Source organism: Aquarana catesbeiana, linkage group LG03, assembly GCF_042186555.1.
Source record: "Aquarana catesbeiana isolate 2022-GZ linkage group LG03, ASM4218655v1, whole genome shotgun sequence".
Classification (NCBI taxonomy): domain Eukaryota; kingdom Metazoa; phylum Chordata; class Amphibia; order Anura; family Ranidae; genus Aquarana; species Aquarana catesbeiana.
The window spans coordinates 252,416,933-252,435,731 of NC_133326.1; positions in this window are offsets into that span (position 1 = coordinate 252,416,933).

Genomic DNA, 18,799 nt, shown 5'->3' on the forward strand with positions numbered 1-18,799 from the left:
TTAGAACCAAAATATCTGATGAGCACCTTGAGAATTCATTGAGAATTGCTACTACATCCATCAAACCAGAGACTGATGCACTCGTTTATCAAAAACAATTTCAAATATCGCACTAATTTTATGTTGTTCTCTTTTACTTTTATAATAAGAAATATTACAGAAATAGTGAAGTTCTATTACCATAAAACTTTTATTACCTATATCAGTGATCGTTAACTTGTGATCTGCCAACTTTTTCTGCTCATCGGCTATCCTTATGTCAGAAACCATCAACCGGACCGAGACAGAAGTACAGTAAAATCACACTTGTTTATTAATAAAAATAAAAAGGTAAATAGAGTAAACGTAGTCAAAGCATAGCCAGAGTCCAGTAACCGGATCGGGTAGTCAGCCAAGCCAGAGTTCAGTAACCAGATCGGGTAATCGGCCAGGCCAGAAGGCAGGGATCCAAGTAGAGGAACAGCAAGCAGGATAAGGAGCCAGAAGGGATGTCATCAAAGCCAGTCTTTAAACAGGAACACAGGAGATGGTTTCTTGTGATGTGACCAAGGCAAGAGCAGAGATCAAGTGAGCTGGACAGCTTAAAGTAGGCAGGACTGACGAGCAGAATCAACAACAGCTGGGTAACTGTGGCGAGAGATGGGAGCTGGCAATTAGCCGACAGCTGAGCGGCCAGCTCAGAGCAGGAAGGGCTGAGCCAAGCCCTGACACCTTATTGTTAGTGTATTTTATGTGTGGCCCAGTTAGGTCAAAAGGTTGGATGTCTAAGGTCACAATCTACTTCTTGGACCGAGTTTAAAGATGACACATTCATGTAAATTCTGATACCTGTGCAGTTTTTGGCAAATGTTAGCGACTGCTGTAGCCTTCCACCTTGTGAATTGCTACAGTGGGGTTGACTTACTAAAATCTGAGAGTGCAAAATGTGGTGCAGCTGTGCATAGAAACCAATCACTTTCCAGGTTTGAGCCTCCGTTCACATTGGTGCGAATTGACATGTCAAATCGCATACCAAATCGCAGCCTATTGCCGGCAATGGCACTGTCTCAATCAGTGCGGCGTTCTTGCACTACTTTTGGCAATTTCGGGGGGCGATTTCAATAGACATCTGTGCATAAACATACACAGATGTCTTTCAAATCACCCCCAAACTCACACTGAAATGCGGGTTTGAAATTGTGCAAGTTCAGCTAAACTCACACGATTTCAGACCCACGTTCAGTGTGAACAAGGGATTATTGGGAAAGCTTAACTGAACAAGCTGAAGTTAGAAGCTGATACGCTACCATGCACAGCTTCACCAGATTTTGCACTCCCCAGTTTTAGTAAATCGCCCCCAGTGTCACAATGTTGCAGTCTGATCTTTCGGAAAGAGGAGAATGGGAAAAAGCCTAATCCTGCCTGCAGCAGACTGATGACATGAAAATAAACATACTGGAGTTTTGCTTTAACTTGTCATTGCTTGCACTTTTATCTACTGTTTATGTAAGCTGTTCCTTGCTTAAAATAACATTTAACTTTTGCTTAGTTTCTGTTTATGATTCTGTGCTGCTTGCAGTTTAACCAAATTCATTTTTTCATTAGCGTCGCTATTCACCTGGACTCCCATGATCATTACTTTCCAAGGTTTTTAGAATGTAGAGGATGCATCAGTTTCACTGTCAGTTATTTCACCAATTGCTTTCATGGTACATTTTCCCCTCATCATTTCTTCAGACTCAGATTATAACTATCCAACTTTCTGCGCCAGTAAATAATGCCATTCTCAAAAGAACATTCTAGAATTGTGTTTTTATTCATTTCACCTAATTACTTATGCTTCCAAGCTGAGATTTTAAGAGTTCAATTTAATTGTTACAAAAGCCCTTTCTAATTATTATGCTATCATTATTAATTTACTGTCGTTTGCAAACTTTGAATATGTCTTAATTTGTATCTGTAACAATTAACAATTATAACTAATGTACTGTTAATAATAACCCTCAAAATATAGCCTAGCATTTGAAAGGTTTATCCACCCAAGCCTGCTATCCCAATTTCTGGTAAGTGCCGGAAAGTTACAATGCCAGTTCCTTCATCCTTGTTTCTTCCATGGATTCCAGTGGTGGAATTTCTGTGCCTGAGGTCCAAGTTGTAGATAGCTGTTGTGTTGATTACACATGGACCTTCCTGTAAATTTTAATCTGTATTTTGAATGATGTAATTCAGGGTGTAGGAACTACTGAGACAGTAATGTTATAGAAGGATGTGTGAGATTCTAAGGTGAGCAAGAACAGAGCAAGCAACTCTAACAGGAAACCTCCACATTGGATTTCCCACAGGATATAAGATATAATGATCCAACACAGCAGGGCCGCTCTGCAGCACTAAATCTGGGGTAGGCAGTTTGCAAGTGGCTAAAATGTATATAAAGCCAAAGTGTTTTTTCTAGTTTTGGATTAGGTAAAGAATAGTTAAAACCTGTTGCTTTTTTTTTGTTTTCTGGTCAGGAATTTTTCCTTAGCTTCCTGTCCCATAGACACAACAGGAAGTGAGAAGAAAACAAAGTGAGGGGAATTTCCTTCTTGGAAAGTTGTTACCTGAGCAGATATCTTTATGAAAAGATTTATCCTCAAGTCTTTTTCTAGTGCCATCTATACATTTGGATTTCACATCACTTTTTGTCTTGAGGTACATGGTAATCAAAACAAATACTTCCTAGCTGTGACACAGACAGCAATAGAGTTCTGTGTGGTGGATCTGATGGCCTCTCATCAGAATACTTTCATGTATATAAAGTCAGCAACCAGGTGAGGATAAATAAAATGTCTATTAATTTTGTCCAAGGAGTACACGTGTTCCAAACAGAGCCAATACTTGCATGTGTGCTCTCACCAGAATACTTGTCTCTCTCTCTTCAAAGACTGAGATCCTTAGATGTTGGTGACAGACACCTGCCCAATGCCCGTTGATTCTCAATGTTCTCTAAATCAGTGCTTCTCAACTCCAGTCCTCAAGGCGCCCCAACAGGTCATGTTTTCAGGATTTCCCTCAGATGAATCGGCTGTGGTAATGACTAAGGCAGTGAAACTAATCAAATCACCTGTGCAAAATAATTGAAAGCCTGAAAACATGACCTGTTGGGGCGCCTTGAGGACTGGAGTTGAGAAACACTGCTCTAAATGATACAGGAGGAAAATATAGAAGCAAAAGTGATCATTCTGTTCTGGCCTCATTGTCCCTGGTTTCCTCCACTGAAAAAGAATCTTGTATTCCATGGGGATCTAAACCATCCAGACATAGCCAGGTTGAAATTGGCAGTCTGGAGATTGAAAGGAGGAGTCCAGAGGAAAAGGGAATCTCACAGCCAGTAATCAAGATGCTCTTTCAGGCAGGGAAGAGGTCTTTAAATGCATCCTATTGCAGAGTATAGGAAGCATTTACTTGATTTGCTTTGCAGAATTTATTTGATTCCATGTAACCATTGGTTTGTCAGGTCTTGGACATACTCCAGAAGAGGGTTGATGAAGGTCTGAAATACAACACTATCAAGATGGGGATTTCAACCTTTTCAACCCTCACTGATACCAGTTGAACCTTGGCTCCATTAGCAGCCTAACTCCCTAGGACTACTGAAGCTTAAGCCATGTAAATAGGTCAGTTTTTCCTCCCTGGCCTCTGCCTCTAGGTCTTCAAACCTAATTTTTCCTCTTTTTGAACCTATAGAATTAGTAACCTTTTTTTAATGTTTTTTTTTTAATGGTTGTTATTTTAGATAAAGGGGTTTTAGAGCTTCAAGTACTGATGATGACATGGGCATTTAGCAGGATTTTTCAAGAAAACGTGGTACTGAGTGTTTTGTCACGTTTTTGGGATTTTGTTCGATATGTGCAAATAAAGATCACACAAATACTTAAAAGTATAACATTTATTAAAAGTAATGACAGATACAGATAAAGATAAAGAAAATATGAATACTTAACTAAAGATGTTGTTTCACCATTAAGTCCCATCTGCGCATGCAGCATGGACGTTGACCAGGTCCAGACACATATGCCTGATGGCAGTTCTGTGTGAGACTAAACCTACTAGTTCTAGGTAAGGTATATAGGTCTTGTGTATAGGAAATGGTCAAGCCCATTCTCAGAGCAGTATGACCTTCTAAGGAAAATGGCACAGAGTGGGCTGGCTTGTTCATATAGGCAGTTTACAATCACACATTCCTTTGGTATGAGTCATCAAAAGTAATTAGGAAAACCAAGATATTAGAGGCTTCCTTAGATATTTGTGAGGCCAACATTAATAGGGAATATGAAATATGCAATTTCCCTATCACTGAGACCATCCTAAGAGTTGCTGTTGGCAAAGTTCATCATAACATGAAATGGACTCTGCCTGCTTTTTATCTGCATCCATTCATGGAGCAGGCACAATTTTGGTAGAATCTTGAGCTAGTCTGCCTGGTCACCAATCTGCCTGGTCTCCAGTCAGCATTAATAATACACTCAGGCAGGTTATTAATTCTTCTGGCGGGGGTCAAGGAAGAGCAAGGCAGCTACATTTAGAACCATTTTATATTGGATCTGGGTCCTATCAAGGACCAAGAACATTTCTCTCCCTCTACAGTTATCAGAGCACTCCTCTAGAGGTGTGGCAACCTTCTGGGCATCTGTGGATTGGGTTCCATTGGAGAACCTTGGCAAGGAAAGTAGGTTGTCTTCACAGAATATCTTTGTGTATTTTTACAAATTGGATGTGGAAGCCAGAGCAGATTCTTGTTTTGTCTCTTTAGTTCTTACTTCAACGCATTGGTAATTTTTTTTTATATATTTTTGCACCCACCCTTTATTACTGCTACTTAGTGGCCATGTGTGCTGCCATAGGGAGGTGCTAGGAATATGGAAAATTGTTTTCATCTTACTTACCATCATTTTCCTTTTCTGGGGCCTCATCATGGCAGCACTATTTTCCAGCCTTGTGCTGTCATGGTGAAGAACCAGGAAAGGAAAACATGGTAAGTATAATGAAATCAAGTTTCAATATTCTTTCAATCAGTGCATCCAACAACAAAACGCAGAAACAAACAGCTTTTAATTTTCCATATTTATTATTTACTTTTCGATTTCAGCTATTTTTTATTATTTATGTAAGTGTAGTATCACAAGAAGTAATATTAATTTATGTTCATTATTTTCTTCCTAATTAAAATCTATTTAATAAAATATTCAATCTGCTTTTTAATGAAAGCCCTATCTGTCTAAACAATGAAGCTGCATTTATTTATTAAGAGGGACTATAAAACAATAAGTTATTTTAGATGCCACTAATGTATAACAAAAACAAACTGCTTGGGCTAGTAAATAGTAAGTGGTTGAGCCTTTTTTCCTTCCCTAGTGAATTTCACAACAACCTTCAATATGAAAGGGATTTTTAATTGTTTAAATTATTCAGTGCTAGCAGGGAACCTTAAGAGAACATTTTAGTGATTAATCAAGTGTAGAGGTTTATGTTTTATTAGAGCAAATAATTAAACCAGCTCCCCAGTAAATAATAAGGGAACTGTGTATAGATGTATAATAAACAAATCCCTTCATTGCTCAAGATGTCGAACATTTAAAGTTCTAAAGCACACACAGTTATTATTAGATAACAATAAATCTTACTAACCTCACATATTTTTAAAAGATCATTTTGTAAAGATTTTTCAATGTGAGAAATGGCTGTTGATCAGACTGATCTTTTCTAAAATAGCCAGAATGCCTAAATTATTTTTTTATCAGTTGAGGTTAAAATTCTAAAGTTTGCCTATAATGTTCAGACATATCGTTCAGCTGTCTCTCCTTCTGAAAAGATTTAAATGACTGGAAGCAAGTGGTTCAATCTCTTAGTGAGAAGAGAATAATATCCCCTTGTTGCTCTAGCCCACGTGTATGCAATACCCTCAGTGGTTATTTAGCTGCCCTGTGCACTAAAATTGTAGACCTTTATAAATACAAACTGTTAGGATACCACTTGAATGCCATGGAATTCCTCAGCTCCAAGTGCCCAAGTCTTTCACAATAGTTGCAGCACCCCTGCATAGCGGTGTGAAGGTAGCTTTTTTCATTTGCTGTTCAAGCATGATACAGTGTTTCTGTGAATTTTTTTTTTTGGATAGAGTGTTGAAGAGCTAAAATTTCTGTCTCATTTTTATTTCTGTAGGTAACCCCATTGAGAAGACTCTCTCTCAATTCTTGTTCCTATATAAAGAAATAGGGGGTTGTCACTAGGACTGAAAGACATACACAGCCATTAAAACAGTACTGCAGTCACAAATAAATTTGGTTAGACAAGGCAGCAAAGTAATTGCAGTGAAATACAGAGCGATATGTGTTTACTGAAAATACACCATACTTTCCCTTAAAGATACTCATAGACATTTGATAATGTTAATTAGAAGCTTATTACAATGTCTTTTATTAATGGAAACATTGTGCTTTGACAAAACAATAGAGACTGCCTCCTGAAAATTCTAGTTACCTGGTTGCCTCTGCAGCCAGTGAAGTTAAAACTCCCAATCTGCATATGTATACAATGACTGGGAACTGAAGTGATACGATCAGGTTTACAATCAGGTTACTAACATTTTAAGATGGAACAGCTCATAACTGCAGCATCCACATTTTTCTCAGTACAGGTCCTACTTTAACTAGGAGCTCCAGGCTCCTGCAGAAAAAAATTAAAAGTCAGCAGCTACAAATACTGTAGTTGCTGACTTTTAATATTAGAACATTTACCTGTCCAGGAATCCAGTGGTGACTTCATTTGAGACGATTTTTCAATCGGCTATCTGGTGCTGCCGCCGCCATCTTCACTAAGAGAAACCGTCAGTGAAGGTGAGTGGCTTCACAGCCGGTTCCCTACTGGGCATGCGCAAAGTGCTTTGTGCTCTCTGATTGGGCCAGCTGAAGAGGAAGGAGGAGGGGGGCCCAACTTCTGGCTGAGTTCGCCTCTGCAAACTCAGCCGGAAGAGGGAACGAGTACCTGTCAAAACCAGGTACCCGCTCCCCCCTCCCCCCAAAAGGTGCCAAATGTGGCAGAGGAAGGGGGGAGGAGGCAGATAAGTGTAGCTTCCCCTTTTGTGTGGACCTCTGCTTTAAAGTAGAACTAAAGACAAAACTTATTTTGTTAGTGTCTCAATTTGTCCTGTTTACCATTATCATTAAAAGTGAAAGTAAAAGAAAATCCCAAATTTTAGGTTGTTCCCAGAAAAGTAATAGAGGGTGGATTTGCACACTAGTTCTGATGACCTGGGGGTCCCCAAGGGAATCCCTTAATTTGCAGGAATTTACTTTCACTTCCTGTTTTGGCTATGGGACAGGAAGTGAAGGGAAATATCTTCAATGAGAAAGGTTGGCAACAAAAAAACTGACAGGGGTTATTACCCTCCCTTAATCTATCCAAAAGAAACATTTTGCCTATAGTTCTATCTTAACTCTACTTGGGTTCCTCCAGTGTCTTGTTCTTCTGTATTAAAAATGAGAAATGCTGGGTCTGTGCTTCACAGCCTATGTGGCATAAGCCAGCGTGTATATGGTAGATACATCTATTCCTATAGCAACTGTTAACTGTTTAACTATATCAAAAATGATACTACAATGTGAGTGGGAAAAGTTAAATATAAAAAAATGACAATTGTTATCAACACCATATTTCCCTATGACAGTTTGCAATTTAGATTTAGAAGCTCTAATTGCAAGAGGCACTGAATCCTCTATTATGAAGTTTCTAAAAATAGCTATTCATACATTAAATGATGAACCCCAAGGCTGTAAGAATTGTTTGTATATTCTCATTACAAATAAAATTGCCAATTACCCATGCACATATTTCTGACAATTTATTTTATACCTTTGGCATATTTTATATAAGATTTATTTTTCTAATAGGGAGAGTGGTCTTGTTTAATACATCTTTTGATTTGAACTGATTATATATCCTGCTGCCAATGTGTGACAACAATTGATTTTCACAGATTAGGGTCATATTTGCTAAAATAAAAGCCCTCATTGGACAAAATATTAAATCTGTGTTCTGAAATTCTAATTAAGAGGTTTTAATCAGTTTTAAAAGCACATATGCACTAAATCAAATAAATGAATACTTGCAGCAAAACTATAATGCGATACTGTAAAACCAGTTTTCCTGCCCATTATGACACATGGAACTTGACAAGTGTTAATCCATCAAGTGGCCATATAATATTCTGAGCCTGTGCCCAGTTTATGTATAGCACCATTTTACAAATGGCCTGCAAGGGCAAAATGTACATAACAAAGAGAGTCAACACAAATTGTTCTTTTTTTTAATAGCCACAACATAACAATTTAGATCATCATTTCCCAACATTTCTACTATTGAAGATTGCTTGAAAAAATTTGTGATCGTAGGGAACCCCTGAAAATTGCTCTGATCTACACAATAGAGATTTACAGTAAGTTAGTGGGCTCAGTAAGTTGTAGCTACAACAATAAATATGTAAATATGGGAAAAAATAAAATAAAAAAATAGCTTGGAGCATAAAAGGAAGTTGGCGTTGAAGCAGCATGAATAATTACAGTTAAATAGCAGCATAAGAAGTTTACCAGACAATCAGGCGGCTATAGGCCTTCTAGCAATCATGGGTCCTGGCCAACTGCCTGAACCACCCTTATCATAATCTGCAATTGCTTGAAGGCTCAAATGTATTTCAATATCCCAACCTTGGGCTTTGTTTACACTTGCTGTTGGAAGGGGTTGTAAAACCATGTGGGTCAGCCTAAAGTAAGTGCAAGTTACGTGTAACAATAAAAATAATAATTAAACTACTTCACGCTGAAATATTAATATAAGATCAAGTAAAGAAAATAAAATAAACAAAATAAAATAAAATGAGATAAACATGAAAGAAAGATTAGCTGCTATACTTAAAAATCCAAATAAATATATATAAAAACATCAACCGCAATAATCAAATCATTCTGTGCAAAGTAAACAAACAAAATATACTCAAACAGCAAGGCAATAAAAAAATGAAAGTTACTCTTTGTTTCAATTCAAATGTATCAGTTTCCACTTCTGTTCACAAAGGTATAAGTGCTTTAATTGCAGCCTGTGTCCATATACACACACAAGATTAATACGTTTCTCAGTGATCTTCAAAAAGCCATTGACCCTACATTTGACACTTATGTGTTTTTTGTGCATTTTCCATTTTGCAGAAACACACTACAGTCCATTTAACATGGGGTTTCCCATGGTATACGTTCACATGATGCGTTTTTGGAAAGGGTCAGGGGCTTTCTTTTCCCGCAGCAGATTGTGTTCGGTGTGTAATAGACTTCAATAGAGCTGCACCAGAAAAGCAAGTGTTGCATTTTTTTAAGAGTTTTGCATTTTTTTTTACTTTAATACATTGTGTATACCTGGTTGCTAAGGAGCGGGCCGGGAAGCTTGCCGCCACGTCCTTAACAACTGATAACATCTGAATATGAAAAAAAGTTGCAAAAAATAAAATCGGGAGAAAAACAGCGTGGGGTCCCCCCTCCCAATCCATACCAGGCCCTTCGGGTTTGAGGGAAACCCCACGCCAAAATAAAAAAAAATAGAGTGGGCCCCCTCTCCAAAATCCATACCAGACCCTTATTCAAGCATGCAACCCGGCAGGTCAGGAAAGGGTGGGGATGAGCGAGTGCCCCCCCCCTGAACCACACCAAGCTACATACCCTCATCGTTCCCCCCCAATGTAGATCTGCTGCCACCGCCACTGCCAGACCCGAAAAAAGAAAAAAATCTCCACTCCAGACGAACGCTCCTGCAGTCTGCCTGGCCCACCATGTGGCATTTCTTAAATAGCCATGGGGCGGGGCCACTCAGCGATGTCACCTGGTGGCACCACCCCCATGACATCATCGACTGGTGCATGCTGGTAGGGCTCCTCATTTACATGGGGGGCAGGATCTGGGGGTTTCCTTGTTAAAGGGGGCTTCCAGATTCCGATAAGCCCTCCGCCCGCAGACCCCCACAACCACAGCCCAGGGTTGTGGGGAAGAGGTCCTTGTCCTCATCAATATGGTGACAAGGTGCTTTGGGGCAGGGGGGCATGGGGTGTAGCCTAGTATGATTCTGGGGGGGGGCGCTCGCTTGTTCCCCCCCCATCCTGACCTGTCGGGCTGCATGCTTGGATAAGGGTCTGGTATGGATTTTAGGGGGACCCCAGGCAATTTTTTTTTATTTTGGCATGGGGTTCGCCTCAAAATCCAATGCACCACAACAACCCTAAAAAAATGCATCAAGTGCAGCCCGCATAGATGTATACCTAGACTAAGTGTTTAATGCAGCCCTTAACTTTATTCTTCAGTGTAGTCAATATTCCATGCAGACAATGAATCAGTCCACCCTGTGAATCCACCCTTAGGCTGGATTCACACCTATGCAGTTTTAGTGCTTTTTGCATTTTGCAGATTTGCACTACAGTCCATTTAACATGGTTTCCTATGGAACACGTTCTGTAGTGCAAATCTGCAAAATGCAAAAAGCACTAAAACTGCATAGGTGTGAATCCAGCCTTAGTGCAAGATGACCACCTCCAATCAACAGTGATCCCCTTCACCAGACAATAGGACTTGAACTCATCAGAAAAACATGCCTGCCTCTCTCAAGATAGGCAGATGAGCTCAAACAGCCTTGGGAAGTAATCCTCCACTGCCTGTGTGGATTGCTGTTCGGGACTCCAGGGGGTATACACCACCAACAAAGAGAAAAAAATCTTACATAGTGTAGTATTGTTTAAAAACAAAAACACTGTTGGTTCGCTAAGACTCTAAGCAGAAAATACATATGTGCAGACACACCTGAACTTTGGTACTGAACAATTCTGCCCACACTGTCTTGGATCTGCTCCAGTGTGTTTAATCATTATGACGACTTTGTCAAGAGTGCATCCAGCAGTTATCATCGCAGGTAATTACCGGCTGTGTGGAGAGTCGCAAAAAGCTGCAGCCACTGCCAACCTGTCATTATAATGAATAGGGCTGACGGCTGCACCTAGCCAATCAGAGCCACAGCAGGAATCAGAAGATTCCTGCTGCTCCAATTCACACTGGCTTAAGTCACCAGTGTAAAAGTAGACATATTATAAAATCTTAACTGAGAAACTTCCTAGTTCCTAAACCTGATTTTGCCTAGTGTACTGGAATTTTGGTAGATGGAAAGTAATTAAGTTGCTTGCACTACATAAAATGACAAATTGTTTGATGAACTTTTAAACTTTGCCTAGTTTTTTCAGTTACTGGTTTGTGTGCACTGCCTACACTTTCCCCTCTCCTATCAATCAGAGTTAATTATATATGCCTTACCTTCATTTAGCATGGTTGTATAGCAGTGGATGGGAGAGGTGCTCTCCGACCAAACTGTTCATCTCTCTGACCACACTGTTCAGCCCGAACACTCAAACACCTTAGGTGGTGTGAAGCTGGTAAAGAGACAGAGGAGAACAGGAGTTCCATTTCCTAAGGCCACAGATGCCTAAATAGCCTATGGTAGGGCAATCAGCGCATTGAGACCTTGATTCATATTGAGGTCAAATAAGGAAGGTGAGCATATTGGATGCACATGGGGTGGATGCATGTATCACCTAGAGTTTTTAAAGAAACTGAAGAGATTGCCATTACAGCACATTGGTGGTGGATTTTTTCCTAAGTCTTTATAATGCTATTCACATAGCACTTGGGGTGAGTTTTTTCATTGAGGAGTTTTTTTTTAATATAACTGGTCAATACAGAAAGCACTATTTCTGGTTCCGTTTTATTTTACATTCATACTGTACCTACCTGAGGTGGAGTAAAGCTGGTGGAGAGTCAGAGGAAAACAGGAGTTTCATCCCTTAGTGCCACAGATAACTAAAAGCCCATGGTGGGGCAATAAGTGCATCGAGACCTTGATTCATATTGAGGCCAAATAAGGAAGGTGAGTGTATTGGATGCTTATAGGTTGAATTACCTAGAGTTTGGAGGAACTGAATAGATTACTAACAGGTTATTAATAGATTACTATTACAGCACATTGGTGGTGTATTTTTATGGATGCTTAAGAGGAGATTGTAGATGGGACTTTGATTTTTTTTGTTATAATTATATTATGTTGATTTATGTGATTGCGCTGCATTTTATGTATTGCATAATTGTTGAGAGGTGTAGTTAAAAGAAATGGGTATTTCTAGCAGCAATATTTTTTGGTATGACTATAGGACTGCGCTGATTGTTTTTTTGTTTTAAACACAGTTTATTTGATCTGGGGACAACCCAAAATTTGGGATTTTCTTTTGCTTTCACATTCAATGATAATGATAAACAGGACACATAGAGAGGGTGAATCTCCCTAACAGAGGCAGAGGTAGCAATAAAAACCTGTCAGGTATTCTAATCCATCTCCACTCTGTTCATAACTAAAAAAAGTTTTGCCTTTAGTCGTACTTTAACAACATGTCTGAGTCTTACATCCTCCATGCATTATACAAGAGACTCAACCTAGTGACCCCAGAGGCTGTAAAGTACAGACAGTGAATCAAATCCTCTTCTTCTCCACCAAAAACAGAAAAGACTCTGTTTTAGCAATTCTATTACCATTGATAAGTTTAGTGAATTCACAAAAACAGATACTCACATGTTCTTAAGAAACATCAAACAAAACTGATCTGCTCCAGCTTGGATGCAGAGCTCTGAGGAAAGAGGCATGAGCCCGAAACATGTCAGCCATCCAACCATTTGTTGCTAGGACACATTGCGTCCAAGCTTGAGCAGTTTAGTTTTGCTTGATGTTTCTTAACAACTAGTGAGCATCTATTTGTTTTTGTGGATTCAATAAACTTATCAATGGTAATGCACGAGGTGGTTGCGCCCTCCTGTGTGTGTTTTTTTTTTTTTGCAGTTTGGTAATGCACGAGGTGGTTGCACCCTCCTATGTGATTTTTTTTTTTCCTATGTGTTTTTTGCAGTTCGTTTGGAGGACTTCCCGGTCGGTGGGGGGCTGCTCCCTTATTTGGCATTGTAAAAGAATGAGAAGATCTTCCTTGGGTTGAGCGCTGAAGTTTTTTGTGAAGAACATAAGATACATCTTTAATATTGTTATAAAAGCAATACACATTGTACATTCTTGCATGCCTTTAGGCATCATTCTCACGAGGCGGATCCGCTGCCTCGGAATCTGCCTCTCAGCAGGAGATCTCTCCGTTGATCTCTGCTGAGCCGGCGGATGACAGGTCCCTCTCTGCTCGCTGAGCGGGGAGGGGCTTGTCGAGCGCCGCTAGTTACTATGGAGAGATCGGACGAAAAACTGACACGCGGACCTGAACGGTCTGACCGTGTGAAAGGGGTCTTATACAGAAGTAATAACAAGTGTGTGTTGCTTAAAGTGATGTCACTGTCTATTTGAAATAGTGTTAGGGTTTCCTTAACAAGTGACCTTATTTACACTTTAAAATGACTATACATTCCATTTCAAAGTTACTTCTTATCTGGCCTACTGTATGTTGTGTTTCTACAAGTATGTCTGAAGGATAACTAAGCATATATATCATTTGTACAAGCTAGATTTCTGGGACAGAGCAAGTAAAATAAAAAAGACAGGATTTATCGAGACATACCCTGGAGTAAGCAATTAAATTAGCATTTTTAAAGAACTTGTCTTATATTAAAACATTTATTTTGTCTTTGTCAGTCACATGTCATACAGGTCACCCATACAGCTGGTACTATCAGCAACACTTAGGAATTCCCAGCTAATGCCAAACATGATCTTCCATCTGTTTCTATTTCCATCTGGCCCACTGTGACAAACTCGAAGTCTCTTTCCCAACAATAAAACCCAGACTATTACTTATTAATGTATCACATATGTTATCACAAAGTCTATGGAAAGCAAGAAACTTCATTTGAACGTGATTTTCATCTTAACAGAAACAGATTCCCAGTATGCTTAAATCCTGGAAGAAAATAAGAGCAATGATTTTTGTTTAGAATTTTTGTTAAATCCCATGTTGTAAAATATAACTATTGTATATAGCTATTGTCTGACAGTGGACTGGTTGGCATTGGATTTCATAAAAACAAAAATCTTACCTTCATGTCTTTGGCTTATTTTAATATTATTGTTTTGCTTTAAATCTTATGTTGTATAAAATGTTTACCTTTTTGGTGTTATACTGTAGCTAAATGCAGTGACTACAGTGTATTGATGATTTATTTTTTTGTAGTTATAACTAGAATAAAAAGAGTTTTTAATTAGAATTCAATTGCCAGATTGCAGGCGAGGCTAATTGGCATTGAGGTTATTCCCAAAACCTTGCAAGGCTATTAAAATCAGTTTACAACATTGAACTAAGAGCTGTATAGCAGAGTAGTACAACATTTTAGCTATTCTGTGCAATGTTGGGAGAGATGGTAAGAGGATGAACGATTCTGTCTAGAACTGGTGAATAGGGAAAAATTGTGCAGAATTAGATCTGATAAATCTAAACAGAACAAGACTCTAACGTGTCAAGGGCAAATAAATGGGAGAGCAGAGCAGACACTGTTCAAAGCTTCTGTATTTGGCTGCAGGTGTGGATTACTGTTGAGGACACTAAACTAAAGGGTGTTGGACAGATGCCTTGTGCAAGGCTGTGACCATACTACAGTTTTAAACAAAGGCTGAGTACAGTGTGATTCAGAGGGACAAATGAGTTCAAATAATACCTTGCAGTACAGTCAAATATGGAAAGTAAAGTGCATACCCCCCAACTTTCTGAGATGGGAAAAAGGGACACCCTTTAGCATAAAGTGTGTAGGCAAAGGATACACCTCCTGTCACATTCCTGGTTATGTGGCCCATTAAATATTAAAAAGCAATAAACCATTGCCTAAATCCAAAAGTGCCTTTTTCATCACTGTTTCCTTTATTCTAGCTTTTTAAACCAATAATGTGATATTAAAAAGATTTGTGTGAAAGGTTTAATGTACAGTAATGCTTTTGGTAGTTAAAATGGTTCTAAAGGTTTTTTTACCGTGCAGCAGCCCCCCTTTACCCCCTCTAATATTTACCTGAGCCCCATCTTGATCCAGCAATGTGCACGAGAGCCCCGGCTGCCCAGGGACTCTCCCCCCCCCACTCATTGGCTGAGACAGCAGTAGGTGACATTGTCACCTGCTGCTGTCAAAGTCAGTGAGCCAATAAAGAGAGAGAGGGGGCAGGGCAGAGCCAAAGCTCTGTGTCTGATCGGACACACAGAGCTGCGGATCAGGAGCGAGCCCTCTCGGGTGCCACCATAGCAAGCTGCTTGCTGTGAGGGCATTTGGCAGGAGGGAGGGGCCAGGAGCACCGGCAAGGGACCAGAGAAGATCTGGGCTGCTCTGTGCAAAACCACTGCACAGAGCAGGTAAGTATAACATATTTGTTATTTTTAACCACTTCCCTACCCGCCCATTGTCATATGACATCCGCAGATGTGATTTCCCATCCTGGGCAGGCGTCATATGTAGTCCTCGGCTTCCCGGCAGTATATGGGGCACATGTACGCCCGCCACGTCACCAAGGAGCTGATGCTAATGCCTGGCGGCCACAATGTCTGCCAGGCACTCACAATCGCTCATTACAGAGCAGGACCGTGGATCTGTGTGTAAACACACAGATCCACGTCCTGTCAGGGGAGAGGAGACAGATCATTTGTTCATACCAAGTATGAACACCGATCGGTCTCCTCCCCTAGTCAGCCCCCTCCCCCTACAGGTAGAATCACTCCCTAGGTAACACATTTAACCCCTTGATCGCCCCCTAGTGTTAACTTCTTCCCTGCCATTGACATTTATACAGTAATCAGTGCATATTTATTAGAGGTCGACCGATATATCGGCCGATATTTGGCGTTTTTTATTTAATCGGCATCGGCCGATTGTGCTGATAAAAATGGCCGAATATAACTTCAGAGCGACTTGCAAATGACTTCTGTAACATAGAAGTCAATGCAAGTTGCCTGAAGTCTTCTGTGAAGCGACTTCTCTCCTCCTCTGGGCAGCCTGCCAAATCTGATAAAAAGAACCTGAAGAGATACAATGTTTACACTTATCAATGGACTGAACTCTGTGTGTAGAAGCTCTCAGTTTAACCATTTAAAGACTAAATCTTTTCTGACACTTGTTGCTTACAAGTAAAAATCCTGTATTTTCTGCTAGAAAATCACTTCAAACCCCCAAACATTATATATATTTCTTTTAGCAGAGAACCTAGGGAATAAAATAGCGGTTGTTGCAATATTTTATGTCACACGGTATTTGCGCAGCGGTATTTTAAACGCAATTTAAAAAAAAAATACACTAATGAATTAAAAAAAAAAACTAAGCAGTAAAGTTAGTCCATTTTTTTTCGTCCAAAAGTTTTGATTACCTGTTTTTGTGTGTTTAATATTTAAGATATAGTTTTTTTTTGTTTATTTTTTTTAACCTAAATTTTACATACAATTGTACTGATTGGAGGTTTGTTTTGTTTAATAAATGTTTAAATGTAAAAAAATTTCTGTATCACTTATTACTTAAGGCTGCTTTCACACTGGAGTGGGCATGCGTTGACGGTAAAACACTGCTAGTTTTAGCGGCGCTTTATCGTCATTTTAGCGGCGCCGTTCGGCTGCTAGCGGGGCGCTTATAACCCAGCTAGTGGCCGAGCAAGGGGTTAAATGCGCCGCTGCCGAAACGCTTTGCAGGCGCTTCGGCAGCGGTGCGCATTCATTTTAATGAGCAGGAGTGGTGGAGCAGCGGTATACAATGCTCCAAAGATGCTGCTTGCAGGACTTTTTTTTTTAACATCCTGCCAGCGCATCGCCTCAGTGTGAAAGCACTCGGCTTTCACACTGAGACTGCAGGGGAGCCGTTTTGTAGGCACTTTACAGGCGCTATTTTTAGCCCAAAAGCGCCTGAAAAACGCCCCAGTGTGAAAGGGGTCTAACTGTTAGATTTTATGAGATGAAGGTAAAAAAAAAAAAAACAAACAATCGGCCTAACCTATCGGCCCCCAAAAAATCGGCATCATATATCGGCCATCGGCCACCGCGATTTCTAAATATCAGCATCGGCCAGAGAAAAACCCATATTGGTCGACCTCTAATATTTATAGCACTGATCGCTGTATAACTGTCAGTGGTCCCAAAATAGTGTCAAAAGTGTCCGATATGTTCGCTGCAATGTCACAGTCACAATAAAAATCGCAGATCACTGCCATTACTAGTAAAAAAAATAATAATAAAAATGCCATAAATCTATCCCTTATTTTGTAGGCGCTATAACTTTTGCGCAAACCAATCAATATGTACGCTTATTGCTATTTTTTTTACCAAAAATATGTAGAAGAATACATATGAGTATGTAGTTGGATAGTTTCCAGAAACAGACCATTCCTCCCAGTCCCTAATTGTGATAAAAATATGGAGAAAGAGACACTGCTCTCTCAACAAGTTGTGGGATTTTAAAGGGAGGTAATGTGTCTGTTTATAAGGTGAGCACCAACAACAATTAGTATAAAAAATATAAATTAATATAAATTTATTGAAAAATATCAGATAAAAACAACACAGACAGGATACCAAAACATGTATCTTGTCTGTGTTGTTTTTATCTGATATTTTTCAATAAATTTATATTTTTTATACTAATTGTTGTTGGTGCTCACCTTATAAACATTACAAACATTACCTCCCTTTAAAATCCCACAACTTGTTGAGAGAGCAGTGTCTCTTTCTCCATATTTTTATGTAGAAGAATACATATCGGCCTTAACTGAGGAAAGAATTTGTTTATTTTTTGAAAAAAAAATTGGGATATTTATAATAGCAAAATGTAAAAAATATTGTTTTTTTTCAAACTTGTCGATATTTTTTTGTTTATAGCGCAAAAAATAAAAACCGCAGAGGTGATCAAATACCACCAAAAGAAAGCTCTATTTGTGGGGAAAAAAATCATTTTGGTACAGTGTTGCATTCAAAATGTTACAGCGCTGAAAACTGAAAATTGGCCTGAGCAAGAAGGGGGTGAAAATGCCCTGTATTGAAGTGGTTAAACAAACAGAAAAAAACAAAACTTTAATATCACATTGCATTTATTATAGAGACCTACACATCTGTCCAAAATAAGGGGCAACTGAGGAAGAAAGAGGGGCAGAGGGACTTAGATTCAAAAGAGGAACAGTCCCTCCAAATGAGGGGCAGTTTTGAGGTATGTAAAGTGGATATCACAATGGATTGCAGATACAGTGCAATGCGCTAGGCAGCGTAGTCAGTTCTCTAGCTAAGCTGGGAAGGTCTTATGCAGCGGAGAACAGAGTGAATGTGATCACTTATAAAAAAGGGAGAAATGTATTTATATTTTTTTTGTATCTGTAAACAAATGTTTTGCTTTTCATTTCTATTTTAAACTGAATAGGTTGTTTTACGAAGTGATCATTTACAATCACTTTAACTTGTTTACAGCCATTGTATACATATTTACGGTGTAAGGGTGGGTGAGCCTTAAGGACCAGCTACTACAGATATATATTGCTGACTAGGCTGTCACTGGAAGCTCATGGTCACGTATTGATGATCAGGAGGCCAGTGGGGTTGATTTACTAAAACTGGAGAGTTCAAAATCTGGTGCAGCTGTGCATAGTATGCAATCAGCTTCTATCTTCAGCTTGTTCAATTAAGCATTGACAAAAAAAACCTGGAAGCTGATTGGTTTCTATGCAGAGCTGCACCAGATTTTGCACACTCCGGTTTTAGTAAATCAACCCCAGTGTGCAG